Genomic DNA, 27246 nt, shown 5'->3' with positions numbered 1-27246 from the left:
GAGCCGGCCATTGGCTTGTACGGCGTGAAACGTCTGAAAGCCAACAGCCTGCAACAATCGTGGGAAGGGTCCAGACCGGAGGGCATTTATGGGAGATCTAATCATTCTGGAAGGCAGCTTGGATCGACACAAGTATGCGTCTTTCATACATGCAGTTTGTTTTTCCTCGGCACGACGGCGTCTACAAGCAGGACAGTGCAACGTGCCACACAGATCGCAGTGCTTCGAAGAGCACCTGGATGAGTTTACTTCTCTGGCCACCAAACTCCCCAGATTTAAACGCAGTCGAGAATATGTGGGACCACCTCAATCGGGCTGTTCGCACCATGGGTCATCAACCGAGGAACCTGGTGCAGCTGGCCAGAGCACTGGAGTCTGCATGGCTCCACAGCCGTGTTGGTACTTAACAGAACCTCACTGACTTCCTGAACAGCTCGCAGCAGTCCGCATTGAATAATGTGGTTATTCAGGCTTTTGACAAGTGGTCACATAATGTGACTGCACAGTGATAGCCTTCAATTCTTACGCTAAAATGCAAATGTCTTCAACGTATGTGGTCTGCTGTTAGAGAGTAGTTCTTCTGATTTGAATTATTCGTAGCTATTGCGTTCAGCTGATTTTTTATATTAATTTGGTAATATGACATCTGTCCACCTCAATAGCTGAAAAGTTAGCGCTTCTGACAGCAGTGGTTTTGCCCCTTAAGAACTCACACCCATTTGATAGCAATGTGGAGAACCCGATTTCAATTTCCGGTACTGCTAGGGATTTTTCTTTGGTAAGAGAACTGGAAAAGGATTCACTCGCCCTCGTGATGCCAATAGATGATATAGTTGAATGAGAAATTGTGGCTTCGAGATTTGAAAAAGTCGACAACGGCCGGGAACATGGTGTGTCGACCCGATGTCCCTCCCTACCTCATCCGGATGACACTGTATACTGAATGATGATGAAGCGGTCGATCTAGAGCTCGCGGTCCTCCGGGCCTGCTCGTGGGGTTAGTTTGGTATGAAATTTACAACTTGTATAGAAACGAGGCTGCAGTTACTAAAGTAGAAGGGCTCGAAAGAGAAGTATTGGCTGAGAAGGAAGTGAGACAAAGTTGTAGCCTATCCTCAAGTAATTCAGTCGGTACCGTGTAAGCAGGAAAAGAAACTAAGGAGAAATTTGCAAAGATAGTTAAAACTCAAGTATAAAAAATAAAAACTTTGAAGTTTTCTGATCACATTGTAATTCTGTCAGAGACGGCAAAGGGCTCGGATGATCAGCTGAATGGAATGGATAGTGTTTCGAAAAGAGTTTATTAGATGAATATCAGCAAAAGTAAAATAAGGTTGACGCAGTGTAGTCGAATTAATTAAGGAAATGCAGAGGGAATTAGAAAATGAGGCACTGCAAGTAGCAGACAGAATAGAAAATGCGGGCAGCTAAAGATTTCCTGAAAGAGGGACATCTGTTAGCATCGAACGTAACATTAATTTTTAGAAAGCCTATTCTGAAAGTGTTTTTCTGGAGTGTAGAGTTGTACGGAACTGAAACGTGACTGATAAACGGCTCAGACGGGAAGAGCTTTTAAAATGGGTGCTGCAGTAAGGGTGAAGAATATTAAATAGATAGATCGAAGAACTAATGAAGAGGTACTGAATTGATTTAGGCAGAAAAGAATGTAATAGCAAAACTGGATTAGCAGGTTCAGTGGTTGTAGTTTACAGCGAAGGGAGTTGTATCAGTCTAGGCTTCGGACTGAAAACAGCAGCCGGCCGGTATGGCCGCGCGGTTCTAGGCGCTTCAAATGGTTCAAATGGCTCTGATCACTATGGGACTTAACTTCTGTGGTCATCAGTCCCCTAGAACTTAGAACTACTTAAACCTAACTAACCTAAGGACATCACACACATCCATGCCTGAGGCAGGATTCTAACCTGCGACCGTAGCGGTCGCGCGGTTCCAGACTGAAGCGCCTAGAACCGCTCGTAGGCGCTTCAGTCTGGAACTACGTGACCGCTACGGTCGCAGGTTCGAATCCTGCCTCGAGCGTGGATGTGTGTGATGTCCTTTGGTTAGTTAGGTTTAAGTAGTTCTAAGTTCTAGGGGACTTATGACCTCAGATGTTAAGTCCCATAGTACTCAGAGCCATTTGAACCATTTATGAAAATAGCAACAGGATGACTGCTGCAACTGCTAAAACGAGTGCTGCCCAAAAGTATCCGTATTTGTTACTGTTTCAACCAACAACGCTATAGGGGCGCGCGCCGTCTGTGTTTTTAGGCTTAGGTAGTGCGCTTCCTTGATCTTTTTTTTTTCGCGACTGCAGAAACAACCAGTCGGTGTCTAGCTGTTGACAAGTGAACGCGTGTAAGTGGTATTCGTGAGATTTTGTGTTGTGGACAAACTGACAGAAAAGTTGAACAATGTTATTGCATCAAATTTGAAACGGTGCGTAAGATTTGAAAAGTGTTTTGGAACGTAGCGATGGGCACCACACAAATAAAAAAGGAATGGTATAACCGCTTCGAAGGTGGCCGCTCATCAGTGAAGAGTGAAACACATTCAGGTAAGCACTCAACATATGCAAATGAGGTTATTAATGGTAACTTTAAGACGCTGGTGATGCAGGTTAAGTGAATCACGATCGGAGACCTTGCAGACGATTTTAAAATTAGTATTAGATCGATTCATTCATTTTTACGAAACTTTTGGCCCTCAGGAGGATCTCGCAAAACTTGTGCCAAAGTTGTTAACAACTGAGCAGAAGCAACTTCGTTCAGAGATCCCACAGGCCATACTGGATACTAGCAACAGTAATCCCAATTTTCATAACGTAGTGATCACCGGTGATAAGTCCTGGTTTTATGGATGCGATACGGAAACAAGTTCCAGTCATCGCAATGGGAGCATCCATCATCCTCAAGAGCCGAAGAAACGAGGCAGGTCCACAGCAATTTGAAAGTTATGTTGACAGTCTTTTTTGACTAGATTAGCCTTCTCCATCACGAGTGTGCCCCAGAGGTAGTAATGTCAGTAAGTACTGGCAAGAGGTTCTGCATAACCTTCGTGCAGCAGTGAGACGCAAATGGCCGACTTGCGAGCAGTGGGCAGTTGGCACCTTCACCACGATTATGCACTTGCTCATAGTTCTCAATTAATTCCGAGATTTTTGGCCGAACAGAATAAAGTTGTGGTTTGTCAGACTCTTATTCCCCTGACCTAGCATCGAGTGGCTTCTGACTTTTCCCTAAACTGAAAAAAGACTCTGACAGATGTCAGATTTCAGGACTGGAAGACATTATGTAGAATTCGATGTGTAGCTCCACGCCGTACAGGAAGAGGCTTTCTAGCGATGCTTCCAGCTTTGGGAGAGATCTGTAGAAGCTGAAGGGGAATGGTTTGAAAATGACTAGCGTCAAACTATTATATCTGAGTAAAGATTGATTTTACAAATAAAAGTCGGATGCTTTCTGAACAACCCTCGTAATTATATACATGACGCCAAGGAACCTTCCTTTAACTTGGTGTAATGGTAACCGTTCTTTTTGGTCGGGTAATCGAGACACGTCGTCCGTTTAAAAAATAAATATTATGGCAGCTTTTGGTAGTGTCAGCTTCTGGTAGTGACCATCAAGGGGTCACCAATTTAGTATTGGACGGCAGCGTGGAGGGCAAAAATCGTAGAGCGAGGCCAAGAGATGAATACACTAAGCAGATTCAGAAGGATGTAGGCTACAGTACGTACTGGGAGATGAAGCAGCTTGCACAGGATAGAGCAGCATGGAGAGCTGCATCAAACCAGTCTCAGGACTGAAGACCACAACAGCCGGCCGCGGTGGTCTCGCGGTTCTAGGCGCGCAGTCCGGAACCGTGAGACTGCTACGGTCGCAGGTTCGAATCCTGCCTCGGGCATGGATGTGTGTGATGTCGTTAGGTTAGTTAGGTTTAAGTAGTTCTAAGTTCTAGGGGACTAATGACCACAGCAGTTGAGTCCCATAGTGCTCAGAGCCATTTTTTTTTGAAGACCACAACAACAACAACAACATTGGTAGTGTCGTGATATTATTCTTTAAATAAATTGAAACCGCGAAGCACAGTTTACAGAAAATACACTGGAAATATTACTCGACCTTTTGTCATTACTGTAAATGAAAGAAGAATTACCTGTTGACAGTTCTCCTAATACAATCATTTGCTGTCAGTTTGGACTGACATACAGAGTGATTTTTATTAACTTTTAAAAACACCTGAAGCGAAATAGACGCCGCTACGAACAGTAATTAATATAAGACACAAGCTCGCCTCATGTGCAGCGGTTGAACTTAACGATCCTACACTTGCCGGTAGGGGGCAGTGCTACAGTTTGCTGCACGGTGGCACAAATTTTGAGCACCTGTCGTAAAAGTGATCTGCTGTAACCAAAAACGTTACAAAACTCGCTGTAGCCAAAGAAAGCTGTTCTTCTTTTGTGTGTCATTACTTTTGTGCCTTCTTTTTCTGTTTATAGACATTATTTAATAAACAAAACGTATGTCATTTACTGCTAGCTACGAAATTCGTAAGCTTATACTGGTTATACTCATCTACTTGTGACGCAATTCGGTAGGTTTTTGTTGTATTGTACTTTGCAATAAACCAGCGGAGACCGTGAAGTCGGTAAATAAAATAATAAATCTTACTGCAATGTGAACACATAATTGTCTAACGCAATGAAAAAAATACTGCCTGCCAAACGCAAGCCTCGACTCCTGATCCCCGTGTTTTGATGATCGACTGGGAGAGACCGCAGCACAAGCGGCGACGCTCGTCATCAGGCGACGTCACATGTTCAACATCTGTCATCCACTTTCGGAGTATTTCCCGACATTTGTGGCCCCATGTGTCTTATATAATTATACTTCGGAGGTTTTTAAACGTTAATAAGAATCACTGTGTATAATGAAGTGTCCCTCTTCTTTGTACGGCACTGATGGTAAGATAATAGCAGTGCAGAATCCAGTCTTGCAAATTTTATTTAATAAACGTTGCACGTGTAGCAGACAGTGGGACTGCAAAGGGAAACAGAAGGCATATAGAGAAGGAAAGAAAGGAAGCGTGATAGGCGTACAAGCGCCTAAGGAAAGAGCGCTGTAAAGGAGCGCCTTCGCAGGTGCGGACGACGCGATTTGGGAGGCTGCTGGCAGCAAACTGATTGGAGCAGCGCTGCCGTTGCCAGGGGAGAAAGCGACCTTGTGGGTGAACGACCTGCCGCTGGTCACGTGGATGGCCGAGTGCGCCTGCACCTGGAGCAGCTGCCGCCCGGTCACAGCTGATGGCCGGCCAACGCGCCGCGCGGCCAAATCCACACAGTCCGGGAGCCGCCGCCAAATTTCTGGCCGACGCCCTTGCACATTTCGAGGCCGTCAAACACACAAGGCATTCGAAAAAGATTAATCCGATTTTACGAGATTATGCGCAGAGGTGGCTCAAATGGTTCAAATGGCTCTAAGCACTATGGGACTTAACATCTGAGGCCATCAGTCCCCTGGACTTATACTTAAATCTAACTAATCTAAGGACATGACACACATCCATGCCCGAGGGAGGATTCGAACATGCGACCGTAGCAGCAGCGCGATTCCGGACTGAAGCGCCTAGAACCTCTCGGCTACAGCGGCCGGCCGCAGATGTGGCAAAAAGTTGTGGGAAGGCAGTATGCACATAGAGAGATGGCGGTAGAATCACTTACAATAAATATAAAACGCCAGTGTATGGTCGGAGTTCTCCATTTGTACTTAGGTGATTCAAATGAAAAGGTATTCGACGCGATTATGGCGGCACGACGAGAATACGACTTTGAACACGGAATGGTAGTTTGAGCTAGAAGCACGGGACATTCCATTTCGGAATTTGTTAGGAAATTCAATATTACGAGATCAACATCGTCAAGAGTGTGCCGAGAATACCAAATTTTGGACATTACCTCTCACCACGGATAACGCCGTGCCTGACGGCCTTCACTTACCGACAGAGACAGCGCCGTTTGTGCAGAGTTGTCAGGGCGAACATACAAGCAACTCTGCGTGGAATAACTGCAGAAATGAATGTGGGACCAAGACGAACCTACCCGTTTGGACAGTGCGGCAAAACTTGGCGTTAATGGGCTATGACAGCAGACGACCGGAGTGAGTGCCTGTGCTAACAGCGCGTCTTCCTCTGCTGCGCCCTCTTCTGGTCTTGTAGCCATATCGGTTGGACCCTACACGACTGGAAAACCGTGGCCTGCTCAGACAAGTCTCGATTTCAGTTGGTAAGAACTGATATTAGGGTTCGAATGAGGCGCAGACCCCATGAAGCCACGGTCCCAAGTTTCAACAAAGCACTGTGGAAGTTAGTGGTGGCACCATAATGGCTTGGGCTATGTTTGTATGGAATGGACTGGATTCACGATCATTGACCGGAAATGGTTTGTTCGGCTATTTGCAGACCATTTGTAGCCATCCATGGACTTCATGTTCCCGAACACGTCACTGGGCCACAATTCTTTGCGACTGGTACGAAGAACGTTCTGGACAATTCGAGCTAATTATTTGGCCAACGCCGGCTGCTGTGACCGAGCGGTTCTAGGCGCTTTAGTCCAGAACCACGCTGCTGCTACGATCGCATATTCAAATCCTGCCTCGGGCATGGATGTGTGTGATGTACTTAGGTTAGTTAAGTTTAAGTAGTTCTAAGTCTAAGGGACTGGTGACATCAGATGTTAAGTGCCATAGTGCTCAGAGCCATTTGAACCAATTTGGCCAGCCAAATCGCCCGACGCGAATCCCATCGAATATTTATGTGACATAATCGAGAGGTCAGTTTGTGTACAAAATCCTGCACCTGTTACACTTCCGCAGCTTTGGACTGCTGTAGAGGCAACATGACTCAATATTTCTGCAGGGGACTTGCAGCGACTTCTTGTGTCCGGGCCACGTCGAACTGCTGCGCTACGCCGGGAAAAAGGAGATCCGACACGATATTAAGAGGTGTCCCATGACTTTTGTCACCTTAGTGTACGCAGCCTACCTGTCACGTTAATAAAATTCACCCAAAAATACAGTTTGCCATGGAAATAGAAAAGGATAACAGAATATATTTCTTGGATGTCTTAGTTATGAGACGGTCCGATAGAAGCTTGGCATATAAAATTTTTCGGAAGACAACACATACGGACAGATATTTACATAAAAATTCTAATCATCATCCACAGCAAAAAAGGGGTGTCATAAAAAGTCTTGTCGATCGAGCGGAACGGATATGTACACCGGAACATTTGGATGCTGAAGTGAAACATCTGAAGAAGGCTTTTGAAAAAAAGAGAGGTAAATAGAATTTTGCGTCCAAGGAACAGAAGACCAAAAGATAAGAATGAACCACAACGACAGAAAAATACAGTAGTTCTCCCTTTTATTAAAAATGTAACAGATCGGATCGGTAAGATTTTACGGAAACATGACATAAAAACCAACAAAAAAAATAAGTCAAGTACTACGATCTGTGAAGGATAAACGCCCTCCCCTGTCGACATGTGGTGTGTATAAAATTCCATGTACCTGTGGTAAAGTTTATATTGGTACTACCAAAAGAAGAGTAAATATGCGACTGAAAGAGCATAAAAGTCTCTGTCGACTTGGGAAAATAGAAAAATCAGCTGTAGCTGAACATGCTCTTCAACCAGGCAACCACCAAGTGAAGTTTTCGGATACCGAAGTTTTATCTACAACGTTAAATTACTACCCACGGTTATATAGAGAAGCTATTGAAATTTATAATCATCACTATAATTTTAATAGGAAAGAGAAGGCTATGAAACTTAGCGATATATGGACAGTGGCTCTACAAAATTGCTAACAATTTTTATTTTTGACAAGGTGGTAATCGATAGTCAACCTTATCTTTGCTATGGATTATCACTGCTCATCACGTGTCTCCTGAACCACGCCCCCCTTTCTCACAATATATAAGTCGCTCTCAGACACCCGACCAGTCAGTCGGCAAGACTCAGCGGAGCAGCGCCTCTGAGGAAGTCCAGCGCAGTCCTGGACGAAACGTAAGGAGCAGAAAAGTTATTGGACCACGACCACACATCACGGAAAGTATATTAACAGTCATCATAGTCGGTCAGAAGTTGAAACACGCCTACCAACTTTCGTTTATGTTGCACAGCTCTTTGGTGTTTCAATTTTTTTTCCGTCGGTGTATATGGTCGATCTAACATATAGTTTGCTCTGCCACAGCAGATTTCTTCATGATTCCAGCCTGCAATACAATTTATGTTCGATGATCCTGGCCCCTAAACGTTGTCGTCATAGGTATGTAAAATCTCCGGCCACGGGGTCGACTTGATTCCGCTAACAGTAACGTCCGGTGCATCTTAGACGGTACTAGACACTATTCTGGCGAAACGCCAGGAAAGTCATTAAACAAAGGTCGGCCGAAGGTCCCAAGATGAAAGCCGCAGGCAGTACCTCTACAAGTGACCGCGAAAGCCTTTACAACTTTTTACTTATTATAATCTTCCCCAGAAGAATAAAAATCTGCTTCTGAAAACGCGAGAGAAGAACACGTAAACACTTTCTTGACCTATTTAGTCAATATCACAAGACATAGATATTTAGGCCAAACTTTATTTGGATCAAATCTCATCTCGACACTAAGTGAAATGAACCAGTACATCAATAAATCAAAGATACAGTTAGGAGTAGAACATATGTGGACGTAATAATTCTGTAGACAAACTGCATCCTAAGATTGTCATGATTACAAAGTTCAGAAAATCAAGGGAAATAGTAGCGTATAGTGTCTGAATGTATCTGGATTGAGGATCAGCCCCAGCCCACTTTTATAAACTCTACGTTTCTGGCAGTGTAATGTCTGTCAGTTATTAAACGATATTTCTATTCAGTACAAACCTTAAGGCAAAACTTTTTTTTTTTTGAGGAAGGCATGAAAATTTGTTAGTGCCTACACCTTTGCACCTATTACACCACAGCCTGATTTATAAAAAGAAATTATGAGAAAATCTTTTCCGGCAGGAAAAATGAATGTTGACTTAGCAAAAAAACTACATTAAAGACATTGCACGTATAGTCATATGCCTGTGTACCCATAATAGCGTTAATTAGTAAAATGTTCGTTAATCGTGATCTATACTGTCCCACTTACATTTATTTATATTTCATTGCGTAGATATGTAACTGTGTAATAGTTTCACAGGAACACCGCTATTTTATCTGACAATAAATACTAAAGTATAAGTATCTTGTATCTGCTTGAGTACATAAGTATCTAAAAGTGTTAGTTTTAGTCACATTCCGGATTTTATTTATTATACACACATCAAAAAAAGTTTTGCATTACCCTGGTTCCGAGATTTCCGGAACCTGTACAGAACATTGGAATAGAGATCAACATGAGCACCATTTCCGCCCTTTTTATTGCTCACGAAAACCACACACTGCATGTTGTACCACCATACAGCGAGACCTTCAGAGGGGGTGGCCCAGATTGCTGTACACGCTGGTACCTCTAATACCCAGAAGCACGTCCTCCTGCATTGATGCATGCCTGTATTCGTCGTGGCATACTATCCACAAGTTCGTCAAGGCACTGTTGGTCCAGATTGTCCCACTCCTCAACGGCGATTCGGAGTAGATCCCTCAGAGCGGTTGATGAGTCACGTCGTCCATAAACAGCCCTTTTCAATGAATCCCAGGCATGTTCAATTGGGTTCATGTCTGGAGAAAATGCTGGCCACTCTAGTCGAGCGATGTCGTTATCCTTAAAGAAGTCATTTACAAGATGTACACGATGGCGGTGCGAATTGTCGTCCATGAAGACGAATGCCTCGCCAATATGCTGCCGATATGGTTGCACTATTGGTCGGAGGATGGCATTCATGTAACGTACAGCCGTTGCGGCGCCTTCCATGACCACCAGTGGCATACGTCGGCCCCACATAATGCCACCCCAAAACAGCAGGGAACCTCCACCTTGCTGCACTCGCTGGACAGTGTGTCTAAGGCGTTCAGCCTGACCGGGTTGCCTCCAAACACGTCTCCGACGACTGTCTGGTTGAAGGCATATGCGACACTGATCGGTGAAGAGAACATGATGCCAATCCTGAGTGGTCTATTCGGCATGTTGTTGGGCCCATCTGTAACGCGCTGCCTGATGTCGTGGTTGCAAAAATGGACCACGCCATGGAGGTCGGGAATGAAGCTGCACATCATGTAGCCTATTGCGCACAGTTTGAGCCGTAACACGACGTCCTGTGGCTGCACGAAAAGCATTATTCAACACGGTGGCGTTGCTGTCAGGGTTCCTCCGAGCCATAATCCGTAGGCAGTCGTCATCCACTGCAGTAGTATCCCTTGGGCGGCCTGAGCGTGGCATGTCATCGACAGTTCCTGTCTGTCTGTACCTCCTTCATGTCCGAACAACACCGCTTTGAGAGAATAAGATTTTCACTCTGCAGCGGAGTGTGCGCTGTTATGAAACTTCCTGGCAGATTAAAACTGTGTGCCGGACCGAGACTCGAACTCGGAATTTCTGCCTTCCGCGGGCAAGTGCTCTGTTGGTAGAGCACTTGCCCGAGAAAGGCAGAGGTCCCGAGTTCGAGTCTCGGTCCGGCACACAGTTTTAATCTGCCAGGAAGTTTCAACATCGCTTTGGTTCACTTCGAGACGCCTGGACACTTCCCTTGTTGAGAGCCCTTCCTGGCACAAAGTAACAATGCGGACGCGATCGAACGTCGGTATTGGCATGGTTGAACTATAGATGACACAAGCCGTGTACCTACTTCCTGGTGGAATGACTGGAACTGATCGGCTGTCGAATCCTCTTAGTGTGACAGTCGTTGCTCATGTGTGGTTGTTTACATCTTTCGGCGGGTTTAGTGACATCTCTGAACAGTCAAAGGGACTGTGTCTGTGATATAATATCCACAGACGACGTCTATCTTCAGGAGTTCTAGGAAATGGGGTGATACAATACTTTCTTTTTTATGTTTGCGTTTATAGAAGCTTTTAATTTCTTACGGCTAAATAGTATGTAAGTTAAGACCTTGGTTCTAATCTGGTTACTGCTAACCACCGGTTCTTGTGCTCATTGATGCATCTATTCATATGTAAAAAATTGTCGCATTTGTAAAAATCATACATATTCATCATCAGTCTTCTGAAGTGCCTAGGAACAAACTAGACATGTTTGGGACGCTCTGTCCCTTTAGTTTGATTCAATAGTCTAACAGAAATGTTTCCGTCGTTACAGCCTGCTGAGGTCGGACTACCCAGCTGCAAATAGAGATGGGTGACGATTTCTTTGGGCTTTAACTATTTGACTGTAGAGTACAAGCAACGGAAAATAGAAGATGCAATAATGACCATATTACGAAAAGGTTAGATCGCTATTCACCATATAGCGGAGGTGTTGAGTCGCAGATAGCGCAACAAAAAGGCTGCTAAACAAGTAAGCTTTCGGCCAAAATGGCCTTCATTGAAATCAGACAACACACGCACACACACTCACGCAGACGCAGCTAACACACAACTAACACACACATGACTATAGTGTGGCCTCGACAGGCAGAAACTGGGGTCTTGTGTGTGTTAGCTGTGTGTTAGTTGCGCTTGCGTGAGTGTATTTATGTTATCTAATTCCGATGAAGGCCTTTTTGGCCGAAATCTTACTTTTTAGCCAGTCTTTTGTTGTAACTATCTGCGACTCAACACCTGGGCTTTATGTGAGTAGCAGTCTATCCGTTTCGTAATATTGACTGTAGAATCCTATGACTCTGTCTTCATTTGCGTGCACTCTACCAGTATATAGCTCTTTACGGCGTTACTAATTTTGGAATCATAAATTTATCGCACTGCACGTTGGTACTGATATGATGTGTACCCATATCCGTAGCTTAAGAAATCTTTGAGATACACGGAAGAAACTATGTTATGGCGATTCTGCATAGAATAAACTGACGCTGGGCAACACAGAAACGTACGGCGTATGGACCGCGAGTACGACATCGTTTAGTGTGGCTGCAACAGCCTGTACGGGATATGATACTCGTTATAGTGGTTCTGTGTGTTGTGTACGTTGGCTCTCAGTATATGAGTCGTTGGAAAATACATCTGAACGACAGTGTGTGTTGACATATAACTCGCATATCAGAGACGAGAATCAGTTCACACGAGATGTGTCGGGCGATGAATAATAATCGGACCGTCGGTATATGACTGTGAGGAAGATTTTAGTAAACTCAGTCATGTGCTACAACCCATGACAGTCTCGTTATCTTGCCTACTTTCCGAAGGCGTCCAATCAGCTCAGCAAATGGCCTTGCTAGAGGCTTCATGGTAAACTATAGTGTCACAAGTCTTAGTGAGGTTATTTAACATCGGCATAGACAGGTTGTTCTATACGCTCCGCGACTTGACACATGCCCATGTAGCTCGGCGCATATTGTGTCTTGCTCACAGTGAGTGTACCCAGAAACAATGGCGTTAGTCATATATGGTTCGTGTTTTATCCTAGAGTGCGATTCTCGTCGTTATTTCATCGGATCTACCCCAGAGCAATGTTAAAAATGACCGGTAGTCGACTCCCGTGTTGTTTAGTGGGGAAACATCATCTTACAATCATGTACACGGCAGGTTGTTTCCTAGGGAGGCTGTACCACAGCAGTTTATATAGGAGATGTCCTGGAACGACGTATTTACTATTTTAGTCGTTTATATGGAACTTAGTTCTATCTGGCGGATGATATCGACTATCTGTATCGAGCTGGAATGAATATGATTGTGGCAGTTTTTAAGTCGAAAGTTGCAGCCGTGTCATTGCCACCGTAATCTATTATATTTCTATAATTTTTAGAATATTTATCGTGGAGAAACAGCGGTCAGGGTCAAAATACTTTAAAATGGATTAAAAACTTTTGCCACTGCAATAAAATATGTATTTACAGCTGGCTTAGCGTCCGCTGTTTCGCTAGCGCGAACTGTAGGACCTGCATAGATGTTTTTGTTTTTATTTTATTTAATTTTTATGTTGTTCACAGATTGCAACACTTTCCAAACTTTTCAAGCTAATCAAGGTAATATAAACATAAATCCTTTCCGAATGAAGTTCTCACCAAAAAGAGATTCTAGTAGCTGGAGCCCAGAGTTTTTGTTAATCATGCCTTGCGTTCTTGTGGAACTATTTCCTTAGAAACTTTCATCCCCTAACAAATATTTATTTATATCTACGCAAGAAGTAAAATAACAATTTTCATAGATTTAGTTATAAAATTTTTTTAATCTAACAAAACATTTTCTAAAAAATTTTCATCCCCCATTCATCTGGTTAGGGGTTGAGTTTCCAAAAACACTGAAACAAGTATGAATATCGAAAAATCGTTTCGCAAATGACGTCTACAGTATATGATCAACACCCTGTGTTCCTCTTCAAATTTCAAATTTCAAGTTTCTATCCTTAGTGGTTTGGGCTGGGCGACGATGAGTCAGTATGTGAGTCAATCAGTTCGGACATCGCCCTTTATTTATAGATATGGTTGCCGGTTTCGATCCGACTATGACCATCTTCAGACAATTTTGAGCAGTTGACGTTCGTGGAGTCACAGCACCTACTACCATCATGGGATAAATGGTCGGAAGATGGTCACATTCTGGCCGAAACCGGTATCCATTGTAAATAAATAATTTATTGCTGTCAATACTGTTTTTATTCCATTTTAAAATATTATATTTCTTTTTCGTCCACCAATGGAAGACATTACTGCCAAATATGGTGGAGGGCTTGATCAACAGTAAGGGGAGTATTTATGTATCCTGCACATAAAATAAAAATCCTTTATTGTTCCACGAGGCCATCACAGCTTATACCGACAATCGGTATTCTACTGGGGTAAGGTAACCACTAACGGAAAGAGCCGCCAACGACCCGTGGCCGAGTTTCTTTTATTTCATCAGCCCTCGTAGTGTGATATTCTCTGATTTAAGTAAAGAGGATTTGACAAATGTCTAAAAATATCAGAGAAAAGAACAGCCACCGAGGCTGGATTTAGAAGTGACTGCATGGAAGAACGACTACAACAGTGAAACAGACCAAAGGGTACTCCAAATTTTTCCTAATATTCGCCAACGCATAGCCTCTGGCCACATAAACCCTAGCCAGGGCATGATACATTATCAGGACACTGAGCGTAACCTGTCTACCTATACAGATTCAACAAGAAAGAAAATGATACCTGTCATTGTGGTCATACGGGAACCCCACTCATACTATTTTTAACTGTGAAGTGTGGAACGTGATTAGGGAACCATTTGAGACAAATCAACCCGTATATGAAATCAGAAATGATGGACGACACGAGACAATGTTGGTAAGAATTTTGCCGATATAAAAAGATAAAACTGAAATGACGTATGGTATTATTGTCCGGGAGACCCCATTAGGGAATGTTCCGCTGCCTATTGCGACTCTCTTTTTGACGCGACTTCGGCGAATTGCGGGTCGATGATGATGATGAAATGATGAGGGGAGTAAACAATTTTCTGTCTGTCGGTCGGGGAGGAAAGCGAAGATTAGAGTTTAACGTCCCTTAGAAGACGAGGTCATTAGAGACAGTCCTTAGGTAGATACCTTCCGTGACACCAGATATGAAACGACGTACTAGAGTCCCCGGAAAGCAACGGGGAAGTCTGGTGAGAGAGGTTCTTAAAATAAACAGCCCACCTGTACTTCAAATAATGACTTAATGCTGTTGAATTCTCTTTTATGCTTTGACCACTGCAATTACGTTTGGATGTTTTTGTTTTGTCTTCGCTCTGATATGTGCATGAAGTGATTAAAATACGTCCAATTTATCATATCTACAATACTCTGAATCCCACGGAGCAGAGATTAACTCAGTCCATTACAACGAAATGCATAATAGTTAATGGTTCAGTATTAGTAAGAAGGAAGTACGAAATACTCTGCCAATAAAAATTCACATGGTATCCTCTATTTTGATAGCAACAGATAAAGAACTGTTCCTTATTTAAGTAACTTAAATACCATGTAAAAAAACAACAAAAAAACAATGGCTCTGAGCACCATGGGACTTAACATCTATGGTCATCAGTCCCCTAGAACATAGAACTACTTAAACCTAACTAACCTAAGGACATCACCATTACAGTCATGCCCCTTCCGCTGCATTTATACCTTACTGAGCTGTGATACAGGCTTCCCTCTCACGTCATCTACAAAAAATAAGAATTCCTCCCGAAACAACTGCCAAATAGCTCAACCTCTGTCAGACATATCTACCTACTCCAGTTTATGAAGTACGTCACTTGCACACCATACAGACAGGTATCTGTTTCCCACGGATAAAAAAATAATTTTATAATTGGAAGTTCTTCGTTCGTGACAATGTAAATTAATATATTTTATAATGAATTTCTCTGAGAAATTGCCGCAGTCGTGGTTCAAATGGCTCTGAGCACTATGGGACTCAACTGCTGTGGTCATCAGTCCCCTAGAACTTAGAACTACTTACACCTAACTAACCTAAGGACATCACACACATCCATGCCCGAGGTAGGATTCGAACCTGCGACCGTAGCAGTCGCACGGTTTCCGGACTGCGCGCCTAGAACCGCGAGACCACCGCGGCCGGCCCCGCAGTCGTGGCGTACACCTCTATAATAAGCACATTCACTGCTTCCCTTTTACAGAAGTTTCACGGTCGACAAAATTTATGTCACTACACTCATTTCACAGCCACTAGATTCACTTTAGATATGTAATTCTGCGTTTCTTTAAAAAATATATTTGCTTCAATATACCGAAAGATGGAACAGTTTCGGGTGTTATTGATAAAGCAAATTTCCCTCAGCTTTACGCTTTGTCAGCTGCTGAAAAGTGGTGGTAACTGGAATCATTCGTGAAATATGAGAGGTATGCACATTAAATACGTGAACGTATTCAAAGTAAAATAAAGAAAATGTTTCATAGTGGCATCGTACGACTTTAGATCCCGTTTTTTGCAGAAAGAATTTTACAAGTTTAAATTCTTCGTCATCTAGAAAGATTTTGTGCACGTGAAACGAAGTCACATTTGCATTGCTGTGGAATTCAGAACGCGAATGCCCACTATTATAGCAACGGACGAAACATTAGAGCAGTGTCATTTAGTGCAATGAAAGTATTTGATGCAAGGTGATGCGGAGAAATTATTCTCTGACTAAATTAGCTTGCCATGCGCTCTCGGTTCTGGAATGGAAAGCTCTCTTTACATCGGCCTATTGTTATGATATCTTGTATGTCGATACAAGCCTCCGTAACCAAGGTTGCTTATATCCACTAGCGACGCGTCGATTGCGCCGTCGGTGGCTGATTAAAACCCCAGTGGAGGAAGAAATTCCCACAGCTAATATTGAGTCAACAAGGACAGAAAGGTGTTGACATGAAGTTCCTAGTAACCCTACTATGCGCCGAAGTCCTATGTTAAATACCACGTCTTTCGACGAAGAATCACGGTGTGGCCGGCCGCGGTGGTCTCGCGGTTCTAGGCGCGCAGTCCGGAACCGTGAGACTGCTACGGTCGCAGGTTCGAATCCTGCCTCGGGCATGGATGTGTGTGATGTCCTTAGGTTAGCTAGGTTTAAGTAGTTCTAAGTTCTAGGGGACTAATGACCACAGCTGTTGAGTCCCATAGTGCTCAGAGCCATTTGAACCATTTTTGAATCAGAGTGTGAGGGCTAACGACACTGCTGATAGTAAACTATACGTCGAATTGAACTGAGAAACTTTATGGCTCCCCTTGGAGCCATTCGAAAACACACACTTTTTGCCACCAGATTTGACCTGATCTTTGTAACCGTCATCAGTGGCACAAACAGGACACTCATGCCAGTAACATACAGGAAACAGTTAAGCTCAAGATGTGAATCACATTCTGGAACGGGACAACGCCCAATATGTGCTTAATCTTCCTTTCTTCGTAAGCTAAATCCTATTTCCTTCAGTACGCCTAAGTCTAGCGTGGGCATGACAATTCAGCCTTTCTTGGGACGTACTATATTTCTTTTACTAGCTGGTGATTTATTTCCTCTGATTTTCAAATCATCCTTTCATTCATCCTGTCTCTATTATTGTTCCATTTATGCTTTCTCTCATTTACCCACTCATTAATGGAGTCGAATTTAATTTTTCTTTCAATGCTTTACCTTCTCTGTATCTCTCTCTCTCTCTCTCTCTCTCTCTCTCTCTCTCTCTCTCTCTCTCAACGTTTTCCCTGCAATCCTCTGCAGAATTTACATTTTCGTGATCTCCAAAAGTCTTTTGGAGTTCGCTGTTTCGGGTCTTATCTGAGACAGGTATGACGTAATTGGTGTCACTATTGTTTTGTATATTCCTGCATTTTTCCTATATGTTTGTTTTTACAAATTGACTAACTGAAACGCCCTACCTACCTATTAAGAAAGAATGAAGAAAATGTCTTGGGGACTTAAGAGGCAACAGAAACTTACCTTTAAATTTATATCTTTCGATTATTCACGTTAACACGGCAATCTTAATCTAACGTGAACTGAAGTAAGTAAGCTTCGTTCTACATCATTTATGAAACCAGTGATTTCTGAAACACAGCATCGACACAATGCAGACATAGGGTGTTGAGAACCATTAGTATTTCGCTCCACAATATTAAAACAAGAAAACTTTATTTTTACCGCTTAGTCATCGCGCATATGGAAGAGGCATTTTATAAAAGCGAGGTGTAGAAATTACTGAAGCAGTACGACTCGTAGATATACGACGTCTCTGAGTGAGAAAGTCTTAGGCGACAGCAATAGAATTCACTCGATTCGCGCAATATTTGTTTATGTACTAAGATCATTTGACGAATGTATCACCTAAATAGCAGCAGGTGAATCATGTTCGACACAAGCGCACAATATGCAAGAGCTGGCGCCTTACCTGTGAGTTGCAGCCGTCGGGAGGTAACCTCTAGTCGTCTGGACAGAGCAGAAGCTTATATACTACACCGAAGACGCGCCTATCTCAAGAAAACCTTCCGTGTCGCAGTACGTTAACGTCAGCTCTACAGCGCTGAGAATACCATGGCAGCCGGTTCAACCTGTGGGCTAACGGCTAGGGAGTAGCCTCCTGACCTCTGCTGGACGGCCACTAAAATGTCTGAGCTACATTCGACATCTACTGTTACTACTGTTTTCAATAAACGTAAGAGACTTGCTCCACACGACACTGACAACAACTTTAAGATGTACATTTCCTCCCATTTAACTGCCCTTAGCGGACGTCTATCAGCAGTAGTTTGTCGCGTCAAAGGAAGAAGTCTATAGTGCATAAAGATGGCATTAAATCACTAAACTGAGGCAACGGAGCTGTTTCAAACAAGTTAAAGTGTGCTTAATTTGTTTCGATAAAACTGATCACGAAATGGGAAAAAACAGTACGAACGAGCTCTTATGGCCGTGTTTTCTATGGTATGAGACATTAGCTATAGTGCAGCATAATAAATATTGATCTGAAAACAAGAGAGGACATACATGTATTTTGGTGTGATTCGTCTTCGTGGATGGAACCTTAGAAACGCTCGGAGGTATTTCATTAATATGCTATTGTTGCATACTCTGTTCAGCTCTTTTATTGGTATATTTTATTCCCAGAAGTTTTATTTGGGCAGGCATGAAACCTCAGTTACTCTATGTTTGGCCTTCATATTGGGTGCCCACAAATTCTGGCATGTTTACTGCCACAGAGTAGAACTAATGATTTTCTGTGCAGTTATGTTCTAAATCACTTTATACAGTTCATCGTTTGCGTTGAGTTGGACTACCACAAGCACGTCTGAAGATGAAATTCTACAATTTTGAGATCGATCATGTGAATTAAATTCCACGAAGAAAATAAATGAATGGATCAATCGTAACAGTGTATTAATGGTATAAATGTACATTTCGATGACTTTTCATTTACGCGCGAGCTAACCCAAAGCACTGAATGCAGTTCCGTAGAAGCTGTGTAAGACAGGTTAAACAGGGAGTGCTACAAAGGAAACAATAGAAAGTACGATAAACATCTTTTGTATGTTTTCTATTTCTAAAGTACGTAAGGGCGACTGAATAAAATTTTCTTTCGTTGCATCTTTAGTGGCTATATTTTATGATCACTTTATTTATTTCCATAATGCGTCTCGAAGGTTTAAATCTCCATCATCGTAATAGTACTCGTGATATTCAGTGTGATTGTCTTTAAACACTTCATCAAGTACATTTATGTGGGTTAATACATATATGTGTTGTATTGCGGCTTTCAGTAACCTGTGGCACTTACCCCAGCCTTCACACGCAGACGATGCTACTGCTTACTCTATAGTCGTAATACAATACATATGTGTCATATTAATCCACATGAATCCTTCTGATAATGGAGATTTAAGCCTTCGAAACCCGTTGTGGAAGTAAATAATCAGTGATTGGTACAAAAATGATGTTTTATTCGACATCAGTAACAATCACTGTAAAGCCTAACCGAAAATGTTCAGATTTGATGTGATCAGAGTACTATATGTGTTGTGCTATATCTATTTCGCAGTTGAAGATACATTACTTAGGTTTGTGTGGATTTTATTCATTGCTGGAGTTGTTTACCAGACAGATAGTCCACAAAAATTAATTGACTTCTTGTCAAGAAACAAAGAAAAAGGGAAAAAATGTGGTTTGGAGTAAATTTGACTGCCCTCAGCAGATGAGCACGATGGGTTCAAAATGGTTCAAATGGCTCTAAGCACTATGGGACTGAACATCTGAGGCCATCAATCCCCTAGACTTAGAACTACTTAAACCTAACTAAACTAAGGACATCACACACATCCATACCCGAGGCAGGATTCGAATCTGCGACCGTAGCAGTCGCGTGGTTCCGGACTGAAGCGCCTAAAACCGCTCGGCCACAGCGGCCGGCTGTGCGATAAGTGTATGTAGCCTCTTTTTCATGCCATTGGTGCTTCGCAGCCCGAAAGTATTTAAAGAAAATGGTTTTTATGTAACACCAAGAACTACCGTCGTAACAAATGTTTATTTCCTGCCAGCTTTGGTCGAGATGATCATCATAGGGCATCCTTTATAGCAGTGGAGAGCAGTATAGTTCAGTGTTTCTGCTGTTTGTGACGAAGTTAGGTATACGGCAGATACTTGGAGATTGAGCCAGTACAGGACATGCGGAAGTAAAAGCAAAATACATTAAAGAAACTCTTTGGAAAGATTTCATGTACCACATAGGAAGGAATCAGAAACGCATGCATGGATAAAAAAGCTGCTTTTCAGCACAGAGGGTAACGGACACCCAAAAAGAAGATACGGAAACGAAAACCTCGAGTGAAGTGATGATAATTACTGATAGGAGAGAAAAAGGTATCCTATTTCTTCGATCCTATTTCTTCGACAGCCCAATAAAAGAACTCTTCTGAAACGTTGGAATAGAAACCGACAGTATCGCTTCGCGGATGCGGAAATCTAGGTACTGGAAGATCATTTACACGGAATCAAAAGTTCATGAGTCTTCGTACGATCAAGATATTCAGTAAGGGCGTTCCTTCATGTTTGCCAAGTTCCAAGGGGTGCCTCCTAAGGACTCGTACTCCTTATACGAGTCATGTTTCTCAAAGGAGAGAGTCCAAAACAGAAGCGAAGAATAAATTTCTAATAAAAACTTCATATGACTCAATGGCCTACTGTAAGTCTTTCCACTGGATACCACTTCGGCGACTTACGTGCCCCTTAAGCTACTCCAGTTATGCAGCCGGGGAAGGGGACTTAGAGCTTAACGTGAAATCCGAACCAAGTGTCGTTTCTGGCAACTCCTCACATCGTTGAGAGAGGAAGGCTAGGTGAAAACTCAGAGGTCTGACTAGGATTCGACTCCGCGACCTTTTTCGGTTCCCAGTAACGATTTACCGTTTTATTTTTAAAACTTTTTTCCATTTTGTTCGTTGTTGTTCTCGAGACTAGGTCTCGGCAGACGTCACATGACACCCTTAATGTTCATCGTTGAATATTTCACTCAATTTTTTGTAATTATTATAGAGGACAGCCAGTTTTCAGACCGAACACGCTGAACTACCGTGCTTGCGTCCGGGAGACCCCTAGGTCCGACTTCTACTTAAGTGATTAAGTTCTAATTCTTTAAGCTGCTATTCTTAGTAGGAAGAAGTTCTCAAATTAGTCCTGTACAAAAACACATTAACCGTCATTACTGCTACCACCCCTAGCAAACACGATAGCAGAATGGCTATCATTACAGGCTTATACGACGGCGTGTCAGTCCAGATGAACGGCCACCATTTCAGGCTCTAGCTGGCCGGTGGGAAACATAGAGAGGACAAGAAGCCTAGCAAAGCGACTACAGAAGAAACGTGTGGAAAAAAGAACGGGGAAATAGAAGAGGTAATTTATGCGCATATATTAACAAAGAAGAGTGGTTGTAAGGTTCTATAAATAATTTATAAATGAGTTATCTCCACTCTTAACCATAATTTATCACAGATTTATTAAGCAGAGCCGGCCGCGGTGGCCGTGCGGTTCTAGGCACTGCAGTCCGGAACCGCGGGACTGCTACGGTCGCAGGTTCGAATCCTGCCTCGGGCATGGATGTGTGTGATGTCCTTAGGTTAGTCAGGTTTACGTGGTTCTAAGTTCTAGGGGACTGATGACCTAAGAGGTTAAGTCCCATAGTGCTCAGAGCCATTTGAACCATTTATTAAGCAGAGCACTGTTTCCAGTAATTGGATAAGAGCACATGACGTTCACAGCTACAAAAACCAAGCAGAACACTGTTTCCAGTAATTAGTTAAAAGCACATGGCGTGTAGAGATTCAAAAAGGCAGCAGAACTGTCCATCATAACAACGGTTCTAAATTCCTCATCTGTACATATACTGAAATGCTAGCTCAATTTCTGAGTTCAGATATAATAGCTGATCTGGACAAACTACTTTCAACATGGCAAAATGCATGGATTTCGAGAAAAGTGACCGTAAGGAATTTATCTTCTATTCTTCATAAATGCTGTCCATTGTATGCGCCAGGGTTAGAAATAATTAGGTTGATCGAGAGGCGTTACACTTTCGTGAAGCCCCACACTTTCAGGAAGAACCACATTAACACCGACTAAAGAAAGTACGAGGGTGAGTCAAATGAAAACCTTAAATATTTTTTTAAATATTATTTTTTTTCAGAAGTGGTACAAAGCTGTATCACTTTTCAACATAATCTCTCCCACTCTCAATGCAAGTCCTCTGGCGCTTACAGACTGCATAAATCCCTTTAGAAAAAAATTATTTTGGTAGTCCGTGCAACCACTCATGCACCGTGTGGCGTACCTCTTCATCAGAACGGAACTTCTTTCCTCCCATTGCGTCTTTGAGTGGTCCAAACATATGGAAATGACTTGGTGATGAGGAATGGCGTCATTCCTTGTTCGCTCTCTTCGTTTCTGGTTGGTGGAAGTAAACCCAGGTTACGTCCCCAGCAACGATTCTTGCAAGGAAGCCATCACCTTCTCGTTCAAAGCGCCGAAGAAATTCTTCACAAGCATCAAGACGTCTTTCTCTCATTTCAGGAGTCAGCTGCCGTGTCACCCATCTTGAAGACACTTTGTGAAACTGGAGCATATCATGCACAATGTGGTGTGCTGACTCATGACTAATCTGTAAACATGCTGCAATGTCATTCAGTGTCACTCGGCGGTTTTCCTTCACTATGGCCTCAACTGCTGCAATGTTCTGTGGAGTCACAACTCATTGTGCCGGACCTGGACGAGGAAGTCACACCATTTGCAAACTTCCTACTCTATTCGTAGACTTGCTACTGTAACAAAATTGCATCACCGTACTGAACCTTCATTCGTCGATGAATTTCAATAGCTTTCACACCTTCACTATGCAAAAACCGATTAAAAAAATAAAAATAAAAAATGGTTCAAATAGCTCTGAGCACTATGGGACTTAACTTCTGAGAACTACTTAAACCTAACTAACCTAGGGACATCACACACATCCATGCCCGAGGTAGGATTCGAACCTGCGACCGTAGCGGTCACGCGGGTCCAGACTGCAGCGCCTAAAACCGCTCGGCCACCGCGGCCGACCAAACCGAATAACAGAACGCTGTTCTTCCCTGGTGCAATTCGCAGGTGGGGCGTCCATCATTATGCTGATACTGCGACGGTGTGTGTGCATCTGCACTATGCTTCCACCTACAGGCCTTTCTGCACGGTGTTTGTAGCACGCATACCAACTTAAAAGATAAGGACGAGAAATTTCGATTTGTTATTACAAATTTAATGTTTTCATTTGACTCATCCTCGTATGTTCGTACTGGATATCAATTCTACTTTGCGCCTGGAATGGAAAATTGTTGACAGCTAGAAAATAGCATGTCCTCGGAGTCTTCCGTAGTGGCCTGCTTCAGTTCCTAGCGTGTATAGTATCTTTCGCGAGTATGGTAGTATCTATAAACGACGAATTATTAGCTCTGTTGGTCAGCGCTGTGCAGAGCTCTCACGATATATTAAACAAAGGGAACTTGACAAGTCCGTGGTGCTGAACGCTGCATAGAAAACGGACATAAAATACAAGGAGAAAAAACGAAAGTTCGGCTCAAACGTTATCATATTGGGATTCGACTGTAAAAGAAGCGTCCGAAATTAGAACAAACAGTGCCAGACCGGTGGTACGCACTCAAAAGGGCAAGGGGGAGGATTTTGGACATCGAGCGAAAGGAAAGACGGAAGCTTGACGCTTGTGGGGAGGTGGGAGCGGCAGTTTCAAGTATGACGCAGGCTCATCGCGCCACCTGACGTCACATGGTCCCGCGCCAAGGCAGGCCGCGGCGCTTACGTCACGGAGGTAGTCCTGCACTCTCTCGCTCGCTCAGCTCAATAGACAAAATGCGTTTCTAAACCTGTTAACTCACAGCTGGTCGTGTAAGTACTAACGAGAATTGTATCTTCCATTCGAATCTGCTATTATGAAGTCTTTCTGATTAACAGTTCTACAGCAAAATTTAATTTAAGATCAATACTCGATATAAATGGTATGACGGCTTGTTTACAGCATTTAGTCTATTCTGCTTAACAGTACTCATTACGTGCTGGAAGTGGTGCCTTATGCAACTGATAATTATTTTAGCAAGATTTTAGTTTATTATACTCCTGTACGGCCGTAACAAATAATAAGTAGGCCCATGGACTTCCCATCATTATAGGACTAATAATAGTAAGATCCCCCCATGAACCACGGACCTTGCCGTTGGTGGGGAGGCTTGCGTGCCTCAGCGATACAGATGGCCGTACCGTAGGTGCAACCACAACGGAGGGGTATCTGTTGAGAGGCCAGACAAATGTGTGGTTCCTAAAGAGGGGCAGCAGCCTTTTCAGTAGTTGCAGGGGCAACATTCTGGATGATTGACTGATGTGGCCTTGTAACATTAACCAAAACGGCCTTGCTGTGCTGGTACTGCGAACGGCTGAAAGCAAGGGGAAACTACAGCCGTAATTTTTCCCGAGGGCATGCAGCTTTACTGTATGATTAAATGATGATGGCGTCCTCTTGGGTAAAATATTGCTGAGGTAAAATAGTACCCCATTCGGATCTCTGGGCTGGGACTACTCAAGAGGACGTCGTTACCAGGAGAAAGAAATCTAGCATTTTACGGATCGGAGCGTGGAATGTCAGATCCCTTAATCGGGAAGGTAGGTTAGAAAATTTAAAAAGGGAAATGGATAACTTAAAGTTAGATATAGTGGGAATTAGTGAAGTTCGGTGGCAGGAGGAACAAGACTTCTGGTCAGGTGACTACAGGGTTATAAAAACAAAATCAAATAGGGGTAATGCAGGAGTCGGTTTAATAATGAATAGGAAAATACGAATGCGGGTAAGCTACTACAAACAGCATAGTGAACGCATTATTGTGGCCAAGATAGATACGAAGCCCACACCTACTACAGTAGTACAAGTTTATATGCCAACTAGCTCTGCAGATGATGAAGAAATTGAAGAAATGTATGATGAGATAAAAGAAATTATTCAGGTAGTGAAGGGAGACGAAAATTTAATAGTCATGGGTGACTGGAATTCGACAGTAGGAAAAGGAAGAGAAGCAAACGTAGTAGGCAAATATGCATTGGGGGTAAGAAATGAACGACGAAGCCGCCTGTTAGAATTTTGCACAGAGCATAACTTAATCATAGCTAACACTTGGTTCAAGAATCATAAAAGAAGGTTGTGTACATGGAAGAATCCTGGTGATACTAAAAGGTATCATATGGATTACATAATGGTAAGACAAAGATTTAGGAAACAGGTTTAAAATTGTAAGACATTTCCAGGGGCAGATGTGGACTCTGACCACAATCTATTGGTTATGAGCTGTAGATTAAAACTGAAGAAACTACAAAAAGGTGCTAATTTAAGGAGATGGGACCTGGATAAAATGAATAAACCAGAGGTTGTAGAGAGTTTCAGGGAGAGCATAAGGGAACAATTCACTGGAATGGGGGAAAGAAATACAGTACAAGAAGAATGGGTAGCTCTGAGGGATGAAGTAGTGAAGGCAGCAGACTATCAAGTAGGTAAAAAAACGACGGCTAAAAGAAATCCTTGGGTAACAGAAGAAATATTGAATTTAATTGATGAAAGGAGAGAATATAAAAAAATGTAGTAAATGGAGCAGGCGAAAATGAGATCGATAGAAGTGCAAAATGGCTAAAAAGGGATGGCTAGAGGACAAATGTATGGATGTAGAGGTATATTTCACTAGGGGTAAGATGGATACCGCCTACAGGAAAATTAAAGAAACCTTTCTCAAAAAGAGAACCACTTGCATGAATACCAAGAGATCAGATGGAAACCCAGTTCTAAGCAAAGAAGGGAAAGCAGAAAGGTGGAAGGAGTATATAGATGGTTTATACAAGGGCGATGTGTTTGAGGACAATATTATGGAAATTGGAAGAGGATGTAGATGAAGCCGAAATGGGAGATAAGATACTGCGTGAAGAGTTTGACAGAGCACTGAAAGATCTGAGTCGAAACAAGGCCCCGGGAGTAGACAACATTATATTAGAACTACTGACGGCCTTGGGAGAGCGTCATGACAAAACTCTACCATCTGGTGAGCAAGATGTATGAGACAGGTGAAATACCCTCAGACTTCAAGAAGAATATAATAATTCCAATGGCAAAGAAAGCAGGTGCTGACAGATGTGAAAATTACCGAACTATCAGTTTAATAAGTCACAACTGCAAAATACTAACTCGAATTCTTTACAGACGAATGGAAAAACTGGTGGAAGCGGACCTCGGGGAAGATCAGTTTGGATTCCCTAGAAATGCTGGAACACGTGAGGCAATACTAACCTTACGACTTATCTTAGAAGAAAGAGTAAGAAAAGGCAAACTTACGTTTCTAGCATTTGTAGACTTGGAGAAACCTTTTGTCAATGTTAACTGGAATACTCTCTTCCAAATTTTGAAGGTGGCAGGGGTAAAATACAGGGAGCGAAAGGCTATTTACAATTTGTACAGAAACCAGATGGCAGTTATAAGAGTCGAGGGGTATGAAAGGGAAGCAGTGGTTGGGAAAGGAGTGAGACAGGGTTGTAGCCTCTCCCCGACGTTATTCAATATGTATATTGAGCAAGCAGTAAAGGAAACAAAAGAAAAATTTGGATTAGGTATTAAAATTCATGGAGAAGAAATAAAAACGTTAAGGTTCGCCAATGACATTGTAATTCTGTCAGAGACAGCAAAGGACTTGGAAGAACAGTTGAACAGAATGAACAGTGTCTTAAAAGGAGGATATAAGATGAACATCAACAAAAGCAAAATGAGGATAATGGAATGTAGTCAAATTAAATCGGGTGATTCTGAGGGAATTAGATTAGCAAATGAGACACATCAAGTAGTAAAGGATTTTTGCTATTTAGGAAGTAAAATAACTGATGATGGTCGAAGTAGAGAGGATATAAAATGTAGACTGGCAATGGCAAGGAAAGCGTTTCTGAAGAAGAGAAATTTGTTAACATCGAGTATAGATTGAAATGTCAGGAAGTCGTTTCTGAAAGTATTTGTATGGAGTGTAGCCATGTATGGAAGTGAAACATGGACGATAAATAGTTTGGACAAGAAGAGAATAGAAGCTTTCGAAATGTGGTGCTACAGAAG

At 42.7% G+C, this 27246-nt stretch overlaps 1 protein-coding gene across 2 annotated transcripts in view; it reads right to left on the bottom strand.

Moving 5' to 3' along the window:
- Positions 1-18056, bottom strand: part of LOC126270673 (zinc metalloproteinase nas-14-like) — a 164322-nt gene extending 146266 nt beyond the window's left edge. For both annotated transcript variants that reach the window (XM_049974089.1, XM_049974088.1), the window contains exon 1: positions 17980-18056. The gene's annotated coding sequence lies outside the window, so the exon portion shown is untranslated. The remainder of the gene's footprint in view (positions 1-17979) is intronic.
- Between the last annotated feature and the right edge of the window lie 9190 nt (positions 18057-27246).

Source organism: Schistocerca gregaria, chromosome 1, assembly GCF_023897955.1.
Source record: "Schistocerca gregaria isolate iqSchGreg1 chromosome 1, iqSchGreg1.2, whole genome shotgun sequence".
NCBI lineage: Eukaryota > Metazoa > Arthropoda > Insecta > Orthoptera > Acrididae > Schistocerca > Schistocerca gregaria.
Note: the sequence above shows the minus strand (reverse complement) of the source record. Positions and strands in the feature narration are given on the sequence as shown.